Genomic DNA, 9,247 nt, shown 5'->3' with positions numbered 1-9,247 from the left:
TTTACTGATCTTAAACTAAACTTAAAGTAGATCAATTTTTCATGGTATATTATTCCATTTTACAGTGAATCAATTACATATCATATTGCTTAACACAAATTAACTTTAGGACATATATCACACCCGTCCAAAAAGATCCTATACCCAATTTGATGAAAATTTTGATGCCACCCTTTTTGATTGGTGTCCTTGGGTAACTTTATGGTGCTTGTATCCCCAGTCGTCTGCTCTGTTTGTGCTATATATTGAGTTCTGTGCCTTTAAGACTGGTTCTAAGAGCAAGGAGAAGCGCGGAGTTTGTTTTGAGAAAACTGCCTGACTCCTCCACATTCTTCTCTGGACGGGGTGTTCAGCAGAGATTTTTTTTGCTTTTAGTTAGTTTCAGCTAGCTAGGGCAGGGAAGTTCCCTAGACTGGCTTTTTTTCCTTTTTCTTGGAACTGTTTAAACCTGCTCTGGACTGAAAACCCAGGGGAGCACTGGGGGCTGCACCTGTGGCCCACCGGGGCCTGGACCTCGGCATTTTCCAGCAGCGCCAGAGGGACTGGGACTGAGGAGAGACTGAGAGAGAGCCGAGCTACACCCACGGCAAGAACTTTCTCAATTTGCCATCTCACTCCAGAACGAGAGGTTTTATTGTTTCATATTATTCATTCTTTATACTTGTATGCACTTCATTTGTTTAGTAAAATAGTTTTTTCCACTTTTCTCCAAAGAGGTTTTTTTACCAGACCAGTTGGAGGGAGGGGCCACTTGGGTTTGCTTCCCAGAAGGATCCTATTCAGGGGTTTTCTCCCAAATTTGTCCCTAAACCAGGACAGAGGGATTGAGACCAAATGGACGGAGATGAAATGAGGCACAATGAAAAGGAAGAAAACTTGCCAAAAGTACTCCAATTCAAATGCTGCAATCAGGCAAGAAGTGGAACTAAAGGAAGGAAGGAGAGAAAATGAAATTGAGGAAATGCAAGTTTAAAATGAAAAAGCGAAAAATGTTTAAAGCATGTGAAAAGCAAAAAGTAAATGGGATGACAAGAAGTGCAGGGAAAGGGGTTGAAGCTTGCCCAATTAATCTTTCTTGAAACCTTGAAAAGAGGGAACAAAGTCTAACAAACGCTCAGGAAAGGAGATACTGTGAGAAACAGTGCGAATGAAAACAACCGAGAATATTTGGAACCAGAGTGATTGAGACCAAATAGACAAAGATGAAATGAAGGTTACTGAAAAGGGCCAACACTTGCCAAACATACTCCAACTCAAATTCTGCAATTAGTCAAGAAATGGAAATAAATTATGGAGAGGGAAAAAATCTAAAAAATGAAAACTTAAAATGAAAAAGAGAAAATTTTGAAAGTATGTGAAAAGAAAAAAGTTGATGGTATGAGAAAAAGTGATGGAAAAGGGATGGAATCTATCCACATTAATCTTCATTGACATTGCAAGATTGCATTCTCTTTCCCAAAAGGAAAGTGTTCCTTTCGGGAAAAGGAATGAAAACTTGAAAACAGGGAACAAAATCTAACAAATTATGAGGAAAGGAGATATGATGAGAAACAATGCGAATGAAAACAACCGAGAAAATTTGGATCCAGAGTCATTGTGACCAAATGGACTGAGGTGGAATGAGGGGCACTGAAAAGGACCAACACTTGCCAAACATACACCAATTCAAATGCTACAATCAGGCAAGAAATGGAAGAAATGCAAGCTTAAAATGAAAAAAGGAAAAATTTTGCAAGCATGTGAAAAGCACAAAGTGGATGTTATGACAAGAAGTGCAGGGAAAGGGACAGAAGCTTGCCCAATTAATCTTCATTGAAATGGCAAGATTTCATTCCCTTCAGAAAGTCTTCCTTTTGGGAAAGGGAATGAAATCTTGAAAACAGGGAACAAAGTCTAACAAACGCTCAGGAAAGGAGATATGATGAGAAACAATGCGAATGAAACAACCGAGAATATTTGGAAGCAGCGTGATTGAGACCAAATGGACTGAGCTGAAATGAGGGGCACTGAAAATGACCAACACTTGCCAAAATACTCCAATTCAAATGCTGCAATCAGGCAAGAAATGAAAATAAAAGAAGGATGTTGTGGTTCCTTAAGCATGGTCTCCACGCACACCCGGGCTAGCTCAGGCACCGTGGTGTGGAAAGGTACGGACAGCTGGCCGTGCCAGCTAACCCGATCCTGTGGGGCCTTGGATCCCACACGACCTCGGCAGCAGGCACAGGTGGTGCAAGGCAACGACGGTGGAGATAGAAATGCGGACTCTGCTGAATGGGTCACAAGATTTAATTGGAGCCCCGGCGTGGGACCTCCTGACCTCCAGGTAACTGCCTAGGCAGAGACCCCCAGGCTGCTTGCCAGCAGCTTTTATTTGGAGGTGGAACCAGGAGAAGAGGCAGTGGGTGAGCAAATCAGGGATCACCAGGGAGACGTCACACGGATGAATATTTTCATAAACCATACATGAATGATGAGGAGGGAACCCCTCTGGATCTGACCTATCACTCAATGCCCTTGGAAGAACTTTCTAGCTCCAGGGGAAGGCCCTGAGAAGACAGGTAGACCCCAGAGGAGGGGGGAGTAGGGGATTGACATATAACGGTTGGAGGGGAGAAGAGCAGGGAAAGATCATTAGGGGGAACAAACCAGGGTACATAGAACGAACCATAAATTAATAGCACATACAATAAAACCAAAACCAAATCCCACACCACTACAGAGCTCCCCAGCAGCTCTTTTAAGGCGGTCCCGAGCTTAGACCAGGCTCCCTTGGAGAAGGAGTTCCAATTATGATAATGCATAAGAAAAAGAAGCCAGCAATACGAGGCATTCATAAAAGCTCCCATTGGAGTGCCGGCTAAAGGTAAAGGTGCCTATAAAACGTCTTGTGCACAAGAACTGTGTGGGAAAACAGACTGTGTAAGTATCATGGGGTTGAGCAGGCGGGCAGCTGTATGTTTGTGTGTGTGCAGAATATCTAAAATGGGGGCTGGTAGCCCAGACCCCTAAAGTGAGAGTGAACCTCCCAGTACCGCGTTATTGGCTCTCCATAAGGAGACCAGCCGGGAAAGGAGGGAAGTGAAAAGAGAGAATGAGTGAGGTTCCCTGGGAGGGACTGGCAGGGAGGGTCCCAGCTCGAGAACCCAGGGGAAGGCCCTCGAGGAGAAGGGAGTGATCTGATCGCTGGGCGAGGTGAATAAGGAGGGAGCAATTGAGTCAAATTCAATTTTCTTTGAGAAGAAAATAGTTGGTAATTTTAGTACGAGAATAAGAGGGATTGTGAGGGGAAGTGGCTAGAAGGATATAGTCAGGGAAGACAGATTGGGAGAAAGATTGGAATTAGGTGTGAGGCAAACTCTTGGTAAAAGACAAGATAGTGCAACAGAATAATAAGTGAGAGGACTGAACCACGAAGTGAGTGACGGAGACCAAGATTCTCCTGGTACCGGAGGTTTCTTGATTTGTTGCCACCAAAAATGAGTCCAAGGAAAAGTAACTCCTTAGACCCAGGAGCTGCAAATTATGAAGGAAATTCACAAGAGCCTGGTATACCTGAGAACTGTGAGTGGGGTTCTCAGGAGAGCATCCCTCAGGACAGTCCACTGGGGATGATGTTACAATACCGGGATGCATGGGAATACCAAAGAGGACAAAGTAAGCAGAAAATGATTAATTATTGTATGTTTGAATGGACAAATGAAATTATCTGGAAAGATAATTTATATTGGCCAAAGTTTGGACTGTTTGAAGATTGGATTTGCCAGGCTTTGAATTTGTATTTGAATTCAAGCAAACCTTTTAATCCAGAAGAAAGCGAATATGCTGCTCTGTGGCTTCCCAGGTATCCTGGGGTGACTGTGTATCCCCAATTGTCTATTGGGTGCAGGGGGGAGGGCAAGCACGGTTTGTTTTTCCCCAGGAAAACTCTGCTCATCGGAGTGACCTCGAAGCGGGGGAGTTGGAACACGGCAAGACGAAAGGAGCTCTGTTGTTTTTTCCCCGGCAGTTAGTTAGTTTAGTGCTAGCGTAGTTAGACGCTGTAGAATAGCTGAAGATTTTTGCTTTTTTTTCTTTTTCTTTTTTTGTCCTTTTTTTCCTTCCTTTTTGCTTTTTTGCCCTCTCCTCGGAACTGTTCCAACCTCTCCGGACTAAGGACCTGGGGAAGCACCGGGGGCCTCCACAGGGGACCCACCCCACCAAGACCAGCCCTGCACATCTCCTTTTCTCCCAACGTCAGCGGAGACAGAGCGGTGGAGCACAGTGACGACCCTCAAGAGGAGACTTTCTTTAAGTTTGTTATCCCTCCGTAAGCGGCACGAAGCTCTTGTCATCGGGTATTGTGCTGGGAGTGCTTTGCCTGTTTAATAAACAGGTTTTTTCCACTTCTCTCTGAGGAAATCTTTTTTCCCGAACCGGTTGGAAGAGGGGAGGGGGGCCCCGTGGGAGGGTTTCTCCCAAAATCTGCCTGAAACCACCACAGTTGGCCATGTAGAGAAACCTTTCTCTGCCTCTGAGTCTCACCAGTTCCTGGTCCCTCAATGGACACAAACCTGAGGAGTTGTGGTTCCCACTCCAGTGGCTGCACTTGCACCTCCCTCCATAGCCAGAGCAGAGCTCCCTTGTCCCAGAAAGTCCCTGGCATTGGAGGGATGAAGGAAATAGGACAGGCTGTGGGGATCAGGTGCAGGGCAGAGCCAAGGAGAAGAATGACTTTTGCATTTAATGGAGCTGTTCCTTCCCTTGGGTTTGTTAGCTGACAATAAACGTACATCCCTCTGTGTCTTGGGCAGCTCCTTCTCCAAGGAAAGCAGGTGGGAGTTGGAGCCCAGGAGCTGAAACCTGCAGGTCCAGCCTGGGGTGGAGGGAGCTCAGATTTGCACAAGGCTGCTCTGAGTCCCAGGCTTGGATGGGGGAAATGGTGGGGTGGGAATAAAGACAGAGTCTGATTGATTGTCAGACATAGAGGGTCTTGATTTCTGTATCTATTCAAACTGCATTAGAATATATTTGGATTCAGTGTCAACTGGAGATTGCATATATCAAGGTATTAACAGAAACAAAACCTGAACCGGACATAAAAAACCTTTTCTCACTGCCTTTTGTAAATATATATTCACTTTTAATACACTTCAGAAATTGGTTAATTAACCACAAAAATTTGAAATCCTAAATCAAATTATTCCCAGAGGCTTGGCCTTTTAAGGTGTTCTGAATGATAATGCACCTTGGGGCACTGAATTCCTGAACTGAAGAGCTGAAGGCTGAACGAGCCTCTGGAGAAGTCAAATCCAGCAGCAGCCTCCAAGTGTCTGAGGATGTCAGCAGCCCCCACTGAGGCCATCCCTGCCCAGAGACCGTGGGGGAATGGGCAGACAAGGGGAGCGTCCCTGGGGCTGGGCAAGCAGAACTCAGAGGCACCAGCGGGTGCAGGTGGGAAATGGAGTGTGCAATGTGGCTGTGAAAGCCCTGCCTGGGCTGTGCCAAGCAGGACAGACAAGACCTGACCCCCATCCCCCAAACAATTCTCTCACTTAAACATTTCAAAGGAATTACAATTGTTTGAGTACTCTGAGTTGATGCACTGGAGAAATAGCAACAAGAGATTTTCAGGAGCTCAAAACAACAAAACAGACTTTACTGGCAACTTTAGAAAATCAGAGAAACTCTGGCAAAAGGTTTCATACAATATTCAATCAACAAAAAGCACTTCTGAGAGCATTATAAATTGGCCCATTGAATATCACAAAGTCTAAACCTGTTAAATTTAAGTTACTCAACGTTTGCAAAGGGAGAGAATTAGAAGAGGAAGACGCAGAAAAAAAGACAAGTAAGATACACAGAAGCACACACACGCACACACACACAGAGCTACCAACTCCTGGATTCCAGTTGTGTTCAGATAGAAATTCCAAGAGGAGGTGGGGTCAAGATGTGTGCTTGCCTTGTGGTCAGCCTTGAATACCCCATGGTCTTCCTGGGCCCTTCCCCCAGGAGGGACTTTGGGTCACTTGGTCTCTCAGGAGCTGGGCTGGGGGCTGCAGAGGTGGGTGTGGAGCATTGCCTTTGGTGTGCCAGGGATTGGCAGACACTGCTGGGCTGGGATAGAGGCTCTGGGGGGATTGGGGTTACAGGGCAGGGCAGTGCTGGGGTTTCAGGGCAGGGCAAGGCTGGACCTGCCCCTTCCTCCCTCACACATGAAATGTTTCCAGCCAACAATCTCCTCCAGTCTCTCACAACAGGCAATGCTGGAGGTGGAATCCCAATTGTGGCCATGGGCACCTGGACAAGAAGAACAGTTCTTTTCCATAGGAAGGTGTAATGGTTTTAGTTAAAACTGGGCAGAAACACTAATTAATATAGTGACTACACATTCATGAAATTTTGTTTCCTAAATTTAGTGTAGTGGTCTTAGTGTTTACTCTCTTTTTGTGGGAGAGGATCAGGAGAAACAAAGCAGGCTCAAGCTTAAAAAACAATTTTTTTTTAACACACACTAAAAGAAGGGAAAAGATAAGAAAAGAAAAGATGGGGAAAAAAACCCCAAAAAACCAAAATGCAACTTCAAAACACTCTTCCCTTCCCTTACAAACTGTTAACTTTCTTCCAAACAACATAGACACAAGCTGTGATTTTCAATCAGTTTCACCATTTAAACATAATCTTTCATCACTTTGGGAGAGGAGTCTCTCTAGAGTCTTATGGACACATTCGCCACAAGACAAAAACAGTCCTGGGGCTCTCAATGTCACAAATCTGCAACTGCTTGGAGTTTTTGCAGATTGTGCTGTTCCACCCATTAGCAGCCTTTCCCCTGGCTACTCATAGGCCTCTCAGTGTATCTGGGGTACTGTTTAAGAAAGCTTCTTCTAGTATAAAACAAGGATTCTCTGCTATCTCTAAAATTGTTTCTATCTCAAAAGAAATAAAGACCTCCTTTTACCCCAGGAGCTGAGGGCTTCAAATCACTTTCTCTCTAAAATCATCTTGCTCTCAAAGGCTGAGACCTTCTTTTATGCCAGGAGTGAGGGGCTTTAAGATTCCCACTTAAATCTCAATCATATCAATCCCCAACTTTGACTAGAACTAGCATTCCTCCAAACAACATTAAGATGTTACAAGAAACAGTCCATTTCTCCATAGTTTACAGCAGAAAAGTTTGGTTAAAAATGTCCGTATCCTCAATCCCTCTTCTAATAATCTTTATCAGTTCTTTCACTCTTGCTCCACTGACTTCATGCAGTGCCTTTCCTACGTCCCCTCTGTCTCTTTCTTTTCTCTCTCAGGGAAGGGTCAGGCCTTGGAAGCTCCATGTTGCCAGGACAGGGTTAACTCTGCCCAGGCCTGCAGTGGCCATGTGATTTCTGCTCCAGGCAGCAGTCTCTCCATTTCAGATCAGCCTGGTTTCCTCCCTCCACTCTTTCTTCTCCGTCTGGAAGACACCGGAGGAGGGGAGCGGGAGGAGAGCTCTGCCCACCCCTCGGTGACAATCGGGGCAGCCTCGGCCTAACCGGGCCCATAGTTGTTATCAGGGGAGATCCCTCCCTGCTCTGGGGTCTCCGGGGAGGTTTTTTCAAAGTGGTTGATGTTAAGCTGCAACCTCTCCTCCCCCTGGGGAGCCGATGGAGTCCGGCTCGGCCTCGGGCGAGCTTCCCCCCGAAGGGGGAGGTGGGGTGTGGGGAGCAGTAGGACCCACTCGATGTTACCTGTTCAGCTGACCAGGAGGAAAAGGGCCTGACCTGAACAAAACTGGGATTTATATGGGTACTTCCCAAAGTTCGCATTCAACATTCTCAGTGTCCAAAGCAGATGCCAATATCTCAAACCAGCTTCTGAGAGGTCCTTGTCCTTTCTAAAACTATTTCTAGGGTCCTGACAGGGTAATACTTCACATTCCTTCCCTAACTAAAAACCAAACTGTGCTAACCCATGACAGTGACCTTTAGGCTTTGCAGGGCTCAGGCACAGCGGCTGTGACAGAGTCAGGGCTGAGGTCACACTCTGTGGGCTGGGGCAGAGCCCAGCCAGAAATGACCTGAGATGGGCTCAAATACAATGATGGGACCATGGCCAGACCCTCATGTTCTTCAGTCCCACCTCACATCATTGCCAGGGGCAGAGAAAGGGACAGGTGACTTCTCAGCATGGGTCACAGGAAACGTGGGTCACCAGAGCCCTTCCCAAAGTGGCAATGGCCCATTAACAGAAGATATCTCCCTGGAGGGAGGATGGGTCATGGAAGAGATCAAGAACACTGCCCCATTTGGTTTTAACAGCTGGCCCATTAAGAGAAGATCCCCCTCAGAGATAAGTGGGATGGGTCATGGAAGAGATAAACAACCTGCCCCAAATGGTGTTCACAGATGGTAATAGAATACACTTTTTTGGTTACATCTTGCATTGCAAGACAGGACTTGAGGCTTCTTGCCCAGGAGCTCTCAGGAATTCCTCAAGGCTACTGAGATAACAACAGGACTACAAATAAGAACCAAGAGCCTGAGAAACTGTTTACAAACAACGCAAAACTTAGAGGACACACAACATGATGATGGACGCTTGACTAATTAGGTGTCCTGAAGGATGTGTGCCTGCCTTGTGAACAAGTGGCTCAGCCAACTGAGAGACACCTGTACGTGTGGACAGTAGAGCTAGAATCCATAACTGGAGTTTAACAAAAACAAAATATATATATATTATATATATATATATATAAATAAACTGCTTCTGCTAAAATCATATTGATTCTGCTATTCAGTTGCCCAGTGCTTCCCCTGCACTGGAGAGGCTCTGCAGGACTGACAGGATGGGCTTTGGGGCTGTGAGGAGAAGCTGAGGGACCTGGGCTGCTGGACCTTCTGAAGAGGAGGCCCAGGGCTCATCCTGCAACTGCTGCAAGGGTGGTTTCAGAGAATCACAGAATCAGTCAGGTTGGAAAAGACCTTGGACATCATCAAGTCCAACCTGTGCCCTGACTCTGCCTTGACTCCCTTCAGACTCCTCTTCTCCAGGATAAACAACCGACAGGCTGGGGACAGAGTGGCTGGACAGCAGCCAGGCAGAAAGGGACCTGGGGGGACTGATGGACAGCAGGCTGGACATGAGCCAGCAGTGTGCCCACATGGCTAAGAAGGCCAATGGCTCCTGGCCTGGATCAGGAATGTTGTGGCCATCAGGAGCAGGGCAGTGATTCTTCCCCTGTGCTCAGCACTGGTGGGGCAGCACCTCGAGTGCTGTGTCCAGTTCTGGG

Source organism: Hirundo rustica, unplaced genomic scaffold (assembly GCF_015227805.2).
Source record: "Hirundo rustica isolate bHirRus1 unplaced genomic scaffold, bHirRus1.pri.v3 scaffold_131_arrow_ctg1, whole genome shotgun sequence".
NCBI classification, from domain to species: Eukaryota; Metazoa; Chordata; class Aves; order Passeriformes; family Hirundinidae; genus Hirundo; species Hirundo rustica.
Note: the sequence above shows the minus strand (reverse complement) of the source record.